Source organism: Camelus dromedarius, chromosome 3 (genome assembly GCF_036321535.1).
Source record: "Camelus dromedarius isolate mCamDro1 chromosome 3, mCamDro1.pat, whole genome shotgun sequence".
Taxonomy (NCBI): Eukaryota; Metazoa; Chordata; class Mammalia; order Artiodactyla; family Camelidae; genus Camelus; species Camelus dromedarius.
The window spans coordinates 52,244,091-52,260,348 of record NC_087438.1 but is presented as its reverse complement, the minus strand read 5'-3'; the positions used below and the strand labels follow the sequence as shown (position 1 = coordinate 52,260,348).

General features: G+C 49.6%; 1 protein-coding gene across 4 annotated transcripts in view; it reads left to right on the top strand.

Moving 5' to 3' along the window:
• Positions 1–716: 716 nt before the first annotated feature.
• LHFPL2 (LHFPL tetraspan subfamily member 2) overlaps positions 717–16,258 on the top strand; it is a 153,289-nt gene continuing 137,747 nt past the window's right edge. For all 4 annotated transcript variants that reach the window (XM_064481852.1, XM_031447056.2, XM_031447047.2 and 1 more), the window contains exons 1-2: positions 717–1,104; positions 14,059–14,137. The gene's annotated coding sequence lies outside the window, so the exon portion shown is untranslated. The remainder of the gene's footprint in view (positions 1,105–14,058; positions 14,138–16,258) is intronic.

Sequence of the window (16,258 nt, the reverse complement as noted above, 5' to 3'; positions counted from 1 at the left end):
CTTTTCAAACTACTGGCTTCGAAATTCACCCTGAAACCGTATTTTGAATTCAGGGGAGGATATTTCAGGACCTCAAGCAATCAATTTACGAATAGTCTTTGTAACTGACTATTCGCAACAGTTTCCTTTCCTAGAGATTCACACGGCAAGGAAACTTACTCCTGGAGCCTCGACTCCAGAGGAGGAAGGCGAGGATGGGGGTCCAGCTACTCCAACCCACCCTCCCGCGTTGGATTCCCCAAGATTAGCGGACGGACGTTCTTCTCGCTCGGGCCCGGCCTGGGGAACCGTTCCAGGCGCTCTAGGGCCGGCTCTCCTCCGAGAGTCCGGCCTCTCGCCCCCGACTCCGACTTCGCCGTTCCCCGCCTCCCAGGCCCGGCAGTGCGCGCTCTCTGCGCTCCTGAGACGGTTTCCCGAAACTGCACGGGGAGGTCCCCGACGCGGCTCCGGGAACCCTCGCAGGACTCCGGGAGGAGCCGCCGCCACCCGGCGGGCTCAGTGACCGGCTTCCAGGCCCCCAGGCCTCCGCCCCTCCGCTCGGGGATCCCCTTTCGCCCACACCCTCGCGAGCCCCGCAGGACACTCCCCCCGGAGGCCGGGCCTCGTCCGCCCGCCCTCGCATCGCCCCGGGCCGCCCGCCCCGCCCCGCCCCGCCCCGCCCCGCGCGCCGCGCTGGGAGAGCCCGCGGCCCCGACCCCTCCCCCCGGACGCCGGCCGAGAGCCGGACGCGGCGGCGATGGTGACTGGGCAGCGGCGAGGGGCCGGGTCCTGGGCAGGGAGGCTCGGCGGCTTCTTTCTTTCTCTGCCCCCGCCCCTCTTTCCCCTCCTAGCGTGCTAGCCCCGGGGGCGGCCGAGGTCGGCGCTCTCGCCTCCTCCTCCTCTTCCTCCTCCTCCTCTCCCGCCTGGGGACCCCCTCCCCTCCCTCCCTCGCCCCCTCCTCTCGCCGTCTCCTCCCCTCTCCCCTCCCTCCTTCTCCTCCTCCTCCTTTCCCGAGCAGCCGGCGGGACCAGAGAGAGAGAGGGGTGGCTGCGGGGAGGCGTAACGGAAAGCCCCGGCTTGGAGAAGGCTACGGGCTCGGAGCCGGGGACGCCGCGCCGGGACTGGGTGAGTTGGAGTCGCCGGGCCCGCGCGCGCCTGCGGAGGGAGAGCCCGCAGCCCCGGCCAGGTGGGGCGCGGGGCGCGGTGCTCGCGGAGCCGTCGCGGCCGGCGGAGCCCGGGCTGCATGCGCGGCGGCGGGCGCGGGAACGTCTTCCCGGCGCCCGCGGAGCCCGCGGGGAGGGAGGACCGGGCCGGGGAGGTGCTGGCGGGATGGTGGGAACGGGAGGGAACGCCGTTTCGGCTCTCGCCGCCGTGGTTGCCCGCAGCAGAAGTGGAAAAAAGTTGTGCCTGGAACCGCAATTGGCCGGGAAGCCGGCGGAAGCCCAATCTCTCGCCGCCGCTGGCGGGCTTCGACCGGCGCACGGGTCCTGGGCTCTGCTTGGCGCCGGGCTCGGCGCGCCTGGTACCGCGCCCGGGGGCCACCCCGTGGTCGCCTCCGCGGGGCCTGGTCTGTGGCGTGTGGGTCACGCCGGCCACAGACGTCAGCTGCTTCTCAGATCTGGGCTGCATTTTTGTGGGCAGCTCAGGGATTGGGGGTGCGGGCTAGAGAAGGAGGTGGTGGGCGTGGAGTAGGAAGACCACATCTGGGCTGGGTGGGTTGAGCCGATGGGTTTCTGGATGTTTTTAGGCAAACTTTTGTGTGTTTGTGTCCCTTTCCCCCCCCTTCATTCAGCGATCTAGTGTTCTTTGAACTCGGAAGAGCGAGAGGATATTCTTCAATTCTGTTCAACTTTTCTATTTCTGGAGGGTCAGGAGTTTTATGAGAGTTGATGCGCGGTTTCATCAATGGGAGTAAATGGGAGTAAAGTCTCATTCCCCCACTCTCACTCCCACCCCGGCCATTTCCTGTATTTCCCAGTTTCTCTGCTTTGATTGTGTGCGTGCATGTAAGCTGCCATTCAGTGACCCACATGCAAAAGTAGAACTTCTGTCTAAAATCGCAAAGCGGCCCCTATAGACGGGAGCGTGTTGGAGCTAGAGGGAGGAGAGGTGTGGGCGGGAGTGGGAGGAGGAGTTGTTGGATCCTGGTCCCGAGAGTTAAACCTGAGTAACCCAGTTCCGAGGGAAGTTTCTAGTCCGCACGTTGCTTTTGCTTCACCAACTCGCCTGGGAGCCGCACCCCCGCCAGGTGTAAGCAATGATGGATACTGATTTCTTTGGTGTAGCTTTTTCCTGAGTATCCCTGACTCTTTTCTACCGGTCCTCTTTAAAAACGACTTCTTTTCAAATGTAAGAGATTAGGGAGCACAAGCTGGTGAGGAGATTAAATGTTTTAAAGTTAGGGAAAAGAATAAAACCCACGATTCTCACTTCTTGTTGCTGTCACACTGCAATAGGCTTGTTACTAGTCTTTGTCAGAGGTCTGATTCTGATGAAATAACATTAGAGGAGTTTGAGGTTATACTAGATGAAACTCTATGTTATAATATTTTTCCTAAGTGGTCAGACGGAGATAAGATAGTGTGGCCTGTTGTGGAGTGTTTGCAAAGGGTGCAGCAAACATTTTATGGCAGGAAAAAAAGACACTGTTGCAGGAGACGATGGAGGTGGCAAGGGGGGAATCATCTGTTTTCAGAGCAGTCCAATTAGGAAGAATAATTACACTGCAAATATAATATTCTTGAATATAATCTAATTTGTCATGATACATGAACCAGTAATTTGTCTATAGGAAGGAAAAGGGATCTTTGTAGATTAAAGCAGAGCCTTCTGGAAAGAGTAATATATGCTGTTCAACCATGCGGCTGGGTTCTGATGTGGACTGATGAATTAAAGACATTTTACTCCATGTAGTGTTTGGGCGGGGCTGGAAGGAAAAGTCCATAGTAGGAGAAGATAGAAAATGACTATGTAGAAAAGTACCCATTTTTAATGAACAGTGTATACAGCCTCTCGACTTCTTCATTGCAAAGAATTGACAAAGTAGGAGACCAAAATATAGGATGCCCAAATTGGGACTATTGAGCTTCCCAGAGTTGTCACTACCTGAACCTTGGGCAAGTTACTTGATTTCTCTCAGCCTTGGTATCTGTGTCTATAAAATGGTGGTAATAAAAGTTCAAGTCAAAGAACCACCTTGAAGTTTAACTATGATTACATGCTTTTTTAAAATTTGAAGTACGGTCAGTTACAATTTGTCAATTTCTGGTGTATAGCACAGTGTCCCATTCATGCATACACATACATATATTTGTTTTCATACTTTTTTCCTTAAAGGTTATTACAAGATATTGAACATAGTTTCCTGTGCTATACAGAAGAAACTTTTTTTTTAATCTTTTTTTTTTTTATATAGCGGCTAATATTTGTAAATCTCAAACAGGGTAGTCCCTCATGCTGAGTAATTGCTCAGAAAATGTTAATGATGGTCGTCAAACATTTCAAATGCCCCAGGAAAGTGTTGCCCTTCAAAGAGCTGGGCTGCTAGGATAGCTGATTTTAGAGCAACTGCTGGTTTTAGGTCTGCTTCTGGGTTGAGGCTCAGTTGAGGCTGTTCCTATGCCCCCAGCAGCACACACCCAGAAACATTTGATCTTTCTAGAACTTGTAGGCTGCGTCTTTTTGGACCCTTCTGCTCAACTTTTCCTAGGACTCCCATGGCAGGAGATGTGCAGTGCAGGCTCCATGTGGATCTGTGGGCCGGAGCTCAGGTGTGGCTTGTGATTCCAGGCTCTGCTGCCCCTTTGCAATGGCAGCTTCTCAGGTTCCAGGTCCCACCAAAGTCAACACCTGTATTTTATTTAAGAAAAAGAACTTGAATGGTGGACATGAGGTCTCTCTTGGAAATTTTAAAAGCAATGCTTTACTCAATGCTGACTGCACTTAGAAAGATACGAATATTGAGTAAATATCTGATCTCTAGAATTTATTTCAAAAAGCACCTTTAAAATGTGTCTTGGGGTTAATGGTACACTGCCCAGTTTTCACTAAGGTTGTCCCTAGTTGCAGAGTGAACAAAAGGCCTTCTCAGCAGAACAGTAGGTTTTGAGCTGGAGAACGATGCTGTATATCACTTTCCTACTTTGGGAGGAATGCCCTTTGCTCATTCATCCATTCTTTTATCTGATCATTCAGCAAATACCCGTGGAGCCTCTCCCATGGGCCAGGCTCTGTTCTGGCCTCTGGTAACATAGCAAGAACCAAGAGCAGTCCTCTCCACTCCCAGAGCACATGTTCTAGTTGGAGAAGCACACTCTGTTTGGGAAGGACCTCAATAAACCCGAGAAGCTTTCTTTTTTATTTAGAAGAGCCTGCCCTGGGAAAGCAGCATGCTGGGTGTGCTTCTCATCTACACACCAGCCAGCTTGGCTGGGGCAGCCAGTCCTCTGGGTCCTCCATAGGGAGAAAGGGGGGCCTGTTTCTTTCTGTGCTTTATAATGAAGTACGTGTCCTGTTTGAGCAGAATGACCAGCCAGTGTACCAGGAGAACGAGCAGCAGTTTTCTCAGAAGTGAGACTTCTCAGCCTTAAACAGGCAAAGGAGCAATCAGAGGTCGGCTCTGATCATCAGCTTTTAAAACCCAAATTGGGTCCAGGGAAGAGTCTAGTCTGGCACTTGAAATACTTGGCTCTGTGTGAGAGAGTTAAGGGAAGAGTGGATACGTGGTTCCTCATATACCTTTAAGGTTTTTTTTTGTTTTTTTTTCCTTTTTTTTTTCCCCTTTTTCATTACTTTTAAGGTTACAGTAATACATGATGCAATAATAATGCATACGTTTGGAGTCTAGGAGACTTGAAATGGTGTAGGATCAGCAGGGAGTAGTTGTTTGGACTAGAGGCAGAGTTGTGCAGGGAAGTACCTGAGGGTGTTGGGTCTTGGGTGCTGAGCTGGGGAGTCTGAACTTCATCTCAAAAGCTGTGTGGAAGATGGGGAATTTGCAGCAGGTGATGATTTGTGCTTTAGGAAGAAGTCAGTGGCCGCTGGGGGTGGCGGGTGAGTTGGGAGGCTAGTGCAGGAGTCCTGGTGGGACTTGGTGAAGGGGAGTGGAAAAGGCCTGGAGAGACTGACTGCACTTTCTCGGTCATCTCCCCGGGTGGGCTCTTACCAAGAGGGAGTTCAGGGTGACTGGCGTGGGTCATGACTCTGTGCCCTGAGGTCAGCAGCTTTGGGGAGGATCCTCAGTGCAGGGAGATGGTGAGGAGTAATGAGTTCAGTTGAATGCAGAACTGAGTTATGAGCCTTCCAGGGAGAGGTGCCCAGCAGAGAGTTGGACCAACGGGCAGGAAGAGATGGAGATGAAAGATGGAGTTATTTTCACAGTAGTGGCAAGTGGTTGCCTAGTCTCTCAACTAACTAGAGCTCATGGTGAGAATAATCTGTGTCCTAGTAACAGAATTTTTCTCTTTCATCCTTTTCAACAGGCCTAATAGGGGATAATGAATCCCCTGACTTTGGCCTTAAATGACCAGACTCTTACTGGTGTTATTTTGCAGAATTGGTGAGATCTGTTTGTGTTATTTTGAACTGAGATAGTTTAGAGGAATGTACATAGAAGGACTCTGAACATATTTAAAAGCTAGGATGTATAACTGATGCAGTTGATTCCGCCTGACCCCCAACACACACACATGTCCTAACCAGACTACTCTTCTCCAAATTCCTCTGTAGGAGCCCCAGTCCCCATTGTGATGGTATTTGGAGGTGGCACCTTTGGGAGGTAATTAAGTTTAGATGAGTTCGTGAGGGTGGGGCCCCCATGATGGGATTAGTGTCCTCCTAAGAAGAGGAAGAGAGACCAGAGCATGCTCTCTGCTGCAATGAGTCTGTGGCCATCTGCAAGCCAGGAAGAGGGCCCTCACCAAGAACCAGACCTGCCAGCACCTTGATCTTGGACTGCAGCCTCCGAAACAGTGAGAAATAAGTGTTTGTTGTTTAATGATACTTTGTTAAAGCAGCCTGAGCTGACTAATATGCAGATATATATTTTGTTTAAGAAAATGTAAGATAACCTTCACTTGCTGAGAATGTAAACTAGTTTTGTGTGCATCCACAAAATACTGAACATAGTTAAAGAGCTGTGTTATCTGTATGTTTTCATAGTTTAACTGTAATACCTTCAACTAGGTCAAGAAAAACACCCGACTCTGACTTTGCAACTTGGCAGAGAAGAAAGGAGAACTTCAGTGTTTTTTGAATTTTTCTCCTATGGGTTCATTCTGATTTTGATTTAATACCACATTTATTGGTTAAATGGTGTTATAGACACTATTTAATATATTTCCATCAAAATTAACTGGGCTGCTGTTGAAAGGAAAAGTGATAGCCATGGACAGACTGGAACGATATAGGCTAAAATTCTAACTGGTTATTTTGGACTCGTGGGGATACAGGTGACTATTTTCTTTATTTCTGTGTTTTCCAGATTTTTGAGTAGCATGTTACTTTAAAAACCAGAACAAAACAGTTGTTGGTGTTTTTTGGTTTTGTGTTTTACAAAACCGTATCAGCAGTTTTGGCCACAACAGTGCATACCTCCTTGCATCTGTGGTACATTGTAAAGCTGGTCTCAGTCTTTAAAAAGACTTGCAGTCCCTATTTGTTGTAAATATCGTCATGGAGGAATGCAGCCAGGACTGGGTGCTGTGACCCCGAGCTAGGGTGGGTGGCTTCCTCCTACAGCAGGGAAGAACCCACTCCTTCCCGTGGGTGTGCTTTGTGTGTTTTTATGAACATTGTAAGTGTGATTTGAGGGGTGTTTCACTTCTGTATCTAAATGTGTAAACGTCTGTCTGATTGATATGTACTAAATTAAATATGTGCTACACTGATACGGTCAGATTTTTTCCCCTTTGTTATAAATTGTTTCAGTGTTCAATAGAACCTGAACCGGCAGTGAGATCTTAAATATCCCTTTAGCAGCAACCTCCCCACACGCCCGGAAAATTAGAGGAGCTCTTTCCTCTCCTGATTCTATTGTTCAGCATTCTCTTTCTTTCCACACTGAGCTGTGTTGTCAGGGGCACCTGGAGTTCAAGCTTCCTTTCTCCTGGGGCAGGCTAGTTGGGCTGGATTTCACATGGTTGTTTTCCAGTTTTGAGGCAATTTGCCAGTTGTTTAAAGACACCTATAACTGCATAGACAGCAGCTTCATTTGATCTTCAGATACGCTTATTACTGACACACTTATTACGCAGGACAAGTTAACCTCTTAAAAATTTGTAATTTTTTTTCTCTTACCCATAGGGATCAAATTTTCTGAAATTAAAAATAATAGACTGGCCAGTCTGGCAACTACAGACTTGTCAGTAAGTGGTCTTTTTGTGTTTGTAACTGGCTACCCTTTGTATATGAAATATAAACTTAAGAAAAACATGGCTCACTACCTGAAAAACAATCTAAAATCGTATCTGGTTTTTTTAATGGCTAACTGTCCATTTCTAGAGGATGCGTCTACATAGGGAAGTATGTCTGAACAGGTATTTACTCTGTCGTTTGCTTGTCCTTATAGTAGCCCTTTCAGGGTTTTTCTGTAGTGGAAGCTCGTAATTTACAGACCTAATTACTGATTCCACACGGATTTGTGCTGTAATACATAGCGTAGTGTGTCAGCTCACGCAGGTGACCGTAGGGCTTTTGGATCTGAATCCTTTTGATAAGGATTGCTTAGGGTGTCTTTTTTTTTAATGTGATTTTTTTCCAGTTTGCGCTTGTATCTGTAATTCTTTTCTTGATTAATAAAGAAAGGGCAGCGTCAGAGGGAGCTAAGCTGATGTGGGGAACGTTTAAGCTATAATCCAAAGCCAAAAAAGAGCTGTAGCCAGGAACAGAGGTCACACTGAATAGTAAGAACCCATGTGGCGGTGGTGATGAAGAGGTGGGACAGGCTATGTACACACCTGTGTGGACAGGTGGCTGGGGGACTGTTTAGGATAGTCTGATCAGATCCACTACGGAGGGACCATTGCTCCCCTTGGTCTGGAAACTAGATTTCGTGGACCCTCAGTATGTTAGCTTTCTTAGCAACTAGGTTAGTCAACATAACTTGCATGTTTTAAAAAAAAAAAAAGTGTCAACATTTTAAAACAACTGCCATCAGGTTAGATTCCCTCTAGCTTTTATTTGTGCATTTGACATTTAAAGTCTTGGCCATAGGCCTTCCCATTTCTTTTTGTCCCATTTTGGCGTTCTCATTCTGGTGTGTGCTATTGAGCCTGTTGGGATAATGTTGCGTTCTCACGCGGTCACCTGTCACGTCAGCCGTCCCTCTGGGCTGCGTGCTGTTCCTCGATACATTCCACTCATCAGTCATTCACGTTCTTTGAGCTGTTTACTGGCGCTGCTCTTTTCAGCCTCCCCTCGTCACTCTCCTCTTAGTAACCACGGGTGCGTCAGCCTTTGTAGGCGGCCAGAGGGCAGAGCGTTGGAGTCTGTGCCAAGTTACAGAGGAAGCTAATCATACTCATGACCTCGACCTCATTAACGTTGTGCTGGAACCGAGAGCGCCAGCATTCCATAGTATTGTTTGACTTTGGATTGTCTCTACTGATTTATGGTCACAGAGTCCATATTCCTGCCTCCTAAGGGAGCCAGATGAGAAAGCAAGAGACGATCAATCACTACTTACCACCTCCTTTTAACTCCCTGAGCTTGAGCTGTGGATTGTCCGCTGTCCCTGGGCCCTGCTGACAGTGATGCGGCTCTGAGACAAAGCGGGACTGACAGGACTCGTGTGAGGATTGTGAGGGAAGAAGGCCTCCTGGAGTCCAGAGCAGAAGGGGGTGGGCTGATGAGCTGGTGTCCTACAGGCGGGGGGCATTCTCTCCATGCTTTAAAGCAGGGCTTCTCAAACTTGAATGTACATAGGAATGATCTGGAATCTTGCTGAATCACAGATTGTGATTATGCAGGCCTGGGTGGGGCCTGGGAGTCTGCATTTCTGACAAGTTCCCTGTGTCGTTGGTGCTGCTGGTTCTGTGGAGCGCGTTTTGAGCAGCATGGCCTCACATAAAGCCGGGACATGACTAAGATCACAGAATAGCTGGCTGGCGGCAGAGGCCTGTGAAGGCTGACAGCGGGGGCGCAGCTGTGGGGTCTGACTTGGAATTGGTGGCCTGCTACTTGGGACTGGTCTTGATTGGGATGCCAGTGAGGGCCCTCAGCCCTGCCACTTCCATCTGGGCCTCTGACAGCCACGCAGAGCAGCTGTGTGGGGACCCCCTGCAGGCCTTGGGGCAGGGAGGAAGGTGATGGATGGTCTTCCAGGTGAAACATGGTTAAGCTAAACAGAGAGCTTTTGTTTTTGCTACATTTTAATTGAATCTATTTCCCTGTTACATAATGATTATACTCTGTATTTTTAACTGGATAAAAGAAGGCTCTGACTTCCTCCAATTAAGCCTGCCTTTTCTCACATACCCTGTCACTTTGAAGTTGTGTGGTTACAACATTTTAAAAAAGTTACCTATTGTTTCATTTGGAACATTATTTCTGAAACTTGCCTGATAATCTGCTGGGTGCTGACTAGACCTGTGTATTCTCAGACTTTCCCCTCGAGTTTTGAATTCATAGGTTTGGCCTAGGTCCTGGCAGTCTGAATTTTTTTAAAGCAAAGTGTCCTGATGGTTTTATATTTGGACACGTTCTAGAAACACCAGGTTAGAGAAACATCGATTTAGAAATACATGTATCTGAGCCTGTGATACTGGCCAGGTCAGAGGGGCACCCTCACCTGTTGTTTTCTTGGCCTCTTGGATACTTGGTTGTGAAGGGCTGGCTTCTGTCCCTTTGGACAGCCACTTCAGTTTATCTTGACACATGCTTTCATTCTTCCAGTGAGGCTCTTTCTTATCTTGGAGGGGACCAAACCAGAGAGACCTTTGTCAAGAGTGTAAGAATCAATTCTGAAGCCCTTATTTTTAGGAAGATCTTACAGACACTGACTGTTAAGTGCTTTGGGGCATTCTTAGAGATCCTGAGCTATAAGCTTTGGGCCTCGGCAGAGAAAGGACCATCTTAAGGCTGACTTTTCCCACCCTCTCCCCTCCTTGGGTTCAGACACTGGAGACAGTGTTAGTGCATCCCCTTCCTAAGGAAGCACAGACCAGAAATGGCTGGAGAAGGGCCCCTCATCCTCTGCTGACACTGGTTCTCATCTGGGTGAATTGACAGATTGAGGACTTGGACTTTGCACATCACTGTATCAGCGTCAACCTCCATTTCTACCCATGCAGGCTCCATCTCAGCTCCACCCTAGGGGCAGGGGCAGCTTATGAAACAGTTGAAGTGGGAAGCGGTCAGTGTGATGGGAGTGGAGCGTGGAAAGGGTTCTCGGCCCAAAAGCTGTTGTGCCTAAAATTTTATCATTAGAGGAGTATGGGTGAAATGTTTCTCTTTAAACCTTATGTAAGCATTCATAGAATAGGTAATAACATTAGTTATTTAGGCCTTGACAGGGATAATTTCAGGATCAGGGTGTGAAGAGAGTGGACTTTGATGGGGTGACACGTAGGTGGGGTGAGGAGGCGGGGCTGGGGGTGGGGCTGCGAGGGAGACCGGAGGCCCCAGGCCCTAGGGCAGCTGTGGTGTCCAGAGGAGCCCAGGACGCCCAGGAGGGCACTAGGAAGAACAGGCCCTTAATTTGTGTGTGTGTGTGTGTGTGTGTGTGTGGTGTGGTGTATAATAGGGGCTTCACTGTCTTGCACGACGCATCTGGCATACCTCTGTCTCATGTGGCCACTTCACATATGCCTGAGCAGCTGTAATGAAAAGCCAGGTGGTCTAGATATGAAAATTAAGATTTTTAAACGCCATGATTATACTTGGGATTATTTTGCTCTTTTTTCAGTCTGTTCAGTTTTGAGAGAGAAGCCCGGGAAACAATCCAGCTACTGTACCTGCTGCTGGCCAGGAGAACCTGGCCAGCAGCAGCCACCATCCCTTCTCCACTGAGGGGCTTTTCCCATCAGTTTTGAGGAGGGTTTGACTCTTCTGAGACCCCCCACCCCCATGCCACCTAGAAAGTGCTTTAGTGCATGCTTTCTTTCTTATACATGCAAAAAATATTTACATTTTTGGGATTTCTTGGCTCCTGGCTGCCTAAAAGGGACTCTGAACTCGGCCATTCTGGTGCCAAGTCAGAGCTTGTCTGAGTGATCCAGCGCGTTTTCAGAACAGTGTGGAGGTGGAAGGTGGGGAGAGCCTTTTTGCCACCGCTGCCTGCTTTTCCTGGGCCAACTGGGAGGTTACACACAAGTATGTCCCAGGGACCAGGACACTGAGAACTTCTAGGAAGACTGACCCACTCCCCGACCCACAGCCGTGTTCTGGCCCTGCTCACCCCCCACCCAGAGTCCCTGCTCTGTCCTTAGATTGGTCTTAGTGCCCCAAATTCTAAAATTCACAAGATGTTCCTCCAGGCTCTTGAGCAGGGTCTTGAAACACACAAAAATGAATCTGTTCTTATCACAAGTAAAATGCCTTTACCTGCACAGGGTAATGGTTTACAGGTACCCAGGAAATAAGGGGAAATGGCCCAGGAATGTCAGAAAACAATGAGAACCATCTATACACTCTCCCCTGGGGTGACCATTTGCTTGCTCAGTGTCCTCGGGCAAGTCATTTCCTCTGTTTGGGCTGGAGAAGGTGAGGGGATGAATCCAGGCCTGAAATTCTTACTCTAGGCGAGTCTGTATGTCCCCGTGTTTAGTCATTTATTTACTTGCGCTCCTCAGTGAGCTTACTATCTGGTGGGGAGATGACAGAACAGCCATTATCTTCAGTGGGGCTGGCAGTTGTGGGGGGCTGTGTGAATAGGCCACGTGGGACAGGTGAAAGGCCCTTACAGGTGTGGCACCATCTGCACAGGGGCAGGTGAGGAGGCTGGAGAGATGGGGTGTGCAGACATGGGGCGCGGTACCCAGACAGCAGTGGGGATTTCTGCAGCATTGCTTGTGTGCTAGGAGTATGGGGTCTTCCCTGCCCTTGGACCACACGTGGTCCTTTGACCTGTTACGAGGTCCTGCAGCTCAGCCATCCTCGCGGAGAGCTGAGTGTGGTTGGGCTGTGCAGTGTATCACCATGATCTGGGTTGATCTGAACACTGTTTTTATGTTTTGTACCCCATTTTTGGCCTTTTATAAAGAAAAGCAAGAGCTATAGAAACACAAACAACAATGTGAGAATCTGCTTGCTCTTTATAGAAACATGCTTTTTGGAGGGGAGGGGTAATTTGGTAATTTTTTCTTTCTTATAGAGAGAAAATAGATATTCAAACAGAAAGGCAACTGAACTGATCCCTTCTCAACCCTGAACTACTTTATGGCTCCCAGGCCTGGGATCTCTGTAACCACAGTTTGTTCCACACTCCAGAAAGAAACCTGACCCTTCGGTGAAACCACGGGAACCTTCTGGATGGCCCATTTCTTTTACGGGGTGGTCAGATTCTGTGTCTAGCTGGGAGGAGAAATGTCGTCTGAAAGAGGAGGCGTGCATCCATGTTCCTAGCTGGAGTTTCCTTTGTCTCTCCTGAGACAAACTGGGGCTGCAGAAGAGGGTGGGGCGTTTCTGAGGGAGGTGGGCCACCTCCCCTGCAGCACCACGTTCCCACCCCAGAGGTGGGCCTGTGTACTCTTCCCCGTGGTCCACGCGGCTAGGAATAGTTCCAAGCATCTATAAGACCAGCATGTGCATTTCCTTTTAAGCAGAAATGGACATCACAGGCCCTATAGAGTGTGAGGCCTTGAGCATGGAGGCGCTGTAGGGTATCAGGCTGGGCCAGCTCTGTACTCTGCACCCTGCTCCCTGTCCCCCAATACTGGCACTGCTCCCATTTAGTGCTTCCTGCCTTTAGGAAGCATCAGAATCACCCAGAGGCTTGTTAAATTACACACCAGCTGGGCCCCACTCCCGGAGATTCTGAGTCACTGGGTCTGGGATGGGCCAAGAATTTGCATTTCCAGCCCGTTCCCAGGTGCTGCCGCTGCTGGTCTGGGGAGCAGATGTGGGAACCCCTGTGACATCAGGCCCTTCTCCACCTTCTGGAGGGGCTGTTGGGACAGGCAGACTCCGCTTCTGATGGGGTGTCTGCCTGGCGGAATCATCTAGTGCTGGAGGGCCCCTGGTTCAGAAGCCGTGGTTCACTAGAGGGAACCCTCGCTCTGTCCTCTTACCCTGCGGCCTCCTGGGCCTTTCCACGACAGACCAGCGATGTGGCATTCGGGGTCGCTGAGTGGGGCCTTTGTTGCCTCCTTCCAGTCCCTTCTCTCTGTTGCAGAAAGCTTTCTGAACCCTGCTGCTCTCCTACAGGAGACCACGGGCTTGCCATCGGCCTTAAGAAAAAATCCAAACTCTCCTCAAATGACTTGCCAGTCTCCCTCTCAGCCTCTGAAATACTCCTTTTGCTTGTGACGCTCTGTGTTCTTCTTGCTTCCTGGGCACCCGTTTTGCTGTTCCCTCCGCCGGGCGTGCTGTTGGTTTGCCGCCTTAGTCTGGCCGGCTCCTGCTGTCAGACCTCACGTAGCCGTCACCTGCTCTGGGGGAGCTCCCTTTGACCTCCGAGCTGGTGCCTCTGCAGAGGCGCCTTGTCCCCTTGTTATTTCCTCACTTCAGTTTCTTTCAGCTGCATCAAGGTCATGATTGCCACCTGTTTACTCCTCTGTCTTTGTGGACTGTCAGCTCCCTGAGGGCGGGGAATGCGTGACATGGTCACTCACACGACTCCAGGCTTGGCGTTGTGCCTGGCGTGAGGAAGGCCTTCTCGGTCATTCTGTGAGGTCGATACTGCCGGGGAGGAAACCAAGGCACAGGTTAAGTGTCTGGCTTACCGTTACCCTGCCACTGGGTTTAAACATCAGGATTCTCACCCAGGTCTCTTTGCTCCAACCCCTTGGCCAAGTGACGCTGGCCAGGTTTTCTGCTCCGAGACCAAGGAGTCTTAGGCATGGTCTGTGGGTCTCTCCTGGGGCCATTAAAGGACTGCCTCTTCCGTGTTAACACAAATGGCCCTTTCCTGTTGTTTTTCAGGTAAACCGGGAAGCAGACTCTTGAGTTCACAGCTGGCCTGTGGCTTTCGCATCCCATCAAGGAGCTCCTCCTCACCCAGGTAAGGGGTTGCTTCCTGGACCTGCTCCTGCTCAGGCTGGTTGTGAGAAAACTCTAGCCATGTGATGCTCTCTGGTAACCACCCCCAAGATCTCATGCATTACAAAGAAAATCCTTAAGTGTAGGGCGGCCCCCCCTCTAAGGGAAGTGTAAAGTGGGCACCTTCCCCACTGAGTTACTGGCGAAGATGTTTATTTACCTGCCTGGCCTTCTCCGGGGCGTTGCTGGCCCTCTCAGCACCCAGCACTCCTTCCTTTGTGCTGGGTACCCTTCTCCCCATTTGAGTTGGTACTTTAGAATTCCTGTTCCTCATTTAAGGCTCAGCCCACATTGCGCTTGTTATTTACAAACCGTCTGAAGGAGAGGGTGTTCGGAGTGTAGCCTTTTCCCAGCTTTCCAGCAGAACGGCTCGCTGAGTCTCTGCTTGCTCAGTACACTGCACGTGCCCGCCATGAGCTTTACTTGCTTGTTTGTACACGTCTTTACCCCTAGTCTGTGAGTTCTTTTTGCATCGCCCACCTTGCATGGTTCCTGGCATGGAACAGACTTTCAGTAAACGAATGCATGTTCGTCCGAGAAAAAAAAAATACCCTAGTGAACTAAACTGAGGCACAGCCACAAAAAAAGATAATGTATTCCTAAGCCAGTAAACTGATGTGTAGAGGGCCTTTTAAAATTAATTACATGGCTGTTTGCTCACATTACCATGCGTGATTGAGAATTTACCATCAGCTTAATACGTCAGGTTGGCAGGAGTTTAGATTCTTACCCCTATTGAAAAGGATAAGAAGTCAGGAGTTTTTGTGGCATTGTCAGTGATGTGCTAACTGGCAGCCTGCGGCCTTTGGCTGCCCAGGGGAGACACGAGCCCCTGGGAGCCCTGGGCAGCCCTAGGATTGAATGTGTAACCAACTATCCAGGCGGTAAGGGAGCAAACAATAGACTTGACCAATTTACAACCCAGAGGAAATAAAAATTTTTCTAAATGGCTTGAGGATATGTTTTAAAACACAGTTTAGGTTTAAATAATTTTAATAAAAAGCTTTTAAATGGTGCATGTCCATTTTCCCTGTAGCCTTAGTACACTGGCATCTCTGAGAGATGCTTAAAGTGGTTTTGCTCTAACCCGTGGGTTGGGAGTAGCAAACCCCGGGGCAGAGGTTCATCTGAATATCGGAGCCAGAGTGGGGCCTGGGTCCTTTCAGGAACTGGCTGGCGGCTGAGTTCACAGAAGCTGCAGTGGAGGCGGGGTGGTGGGAGGTGATCCTTCAATCTGACCAGAGACGTTCTTACACAGGGAATGCCGGCCTGAGCATCTGTTCTGCCTTCTCATCCTGCCTCTGCAGTAACAGTACGCATTGGTCAGCCTTTCCAGCTGCTTTGTTTGGGTGTGTGCAGCCCTAAAGCAAAGAGAAAGTTGTCCTCTGGTTTCTGTGTGTGCATTCCGCAACCTAGTAGAGGTACCTGCCAACAAGTCCCACATGAAAGCAGTCCTGTCACCGTGGCTTCTCCTGCCAGGTACTGAGCCCCAGCCTGGTAGTGAAAGGCAAAGCAGTGAAGAAGTTTGACTCTCACCTGACCCCATTCATCTTGAAGCTTCCTAGGGCTTGGGAAGAGGGAGGGTTTCAGCTTAGCTCAGGAATTTCCAGTGTCCATGGAATCCAGTTTGTCTATCATACTTGAAAAATAAACTAAGAAAGTAAATTGCAGTTTAAAAGCCCAGATGTTAAAATATGAGTGGGTTTTAGCTTTTGAGTTGCTTTTGGAATTTGGGATATTACCGCCTGTTTTGTGTTGCACCCGCCAGCAGAAGCTGAGTGCAAGGTGGTGAGCATGTCATGCTGCCAAACACATGGGGGGCGCTTACCACTTAATAATAATTAGCTACTCACTGAGCTTCTCGGGGACCGTTGATTCTTGGGGTGTCACCTGTTTTCCCATATAGTTCTAATCTGGTTAGAAAAAAAAATGAGGCCGGTCAAATCACCAAGGTCCTGAGCTGGTCTCCTCTACACAGGGGCTCGCACACTTCACAAGCTCTCTGGTTGAATCTTGACAGCCCCACACCATCCTAATCAGAAAGTCCAGGAAGTGATACAGTTCCTGAGTTTCCTTAGTGCTT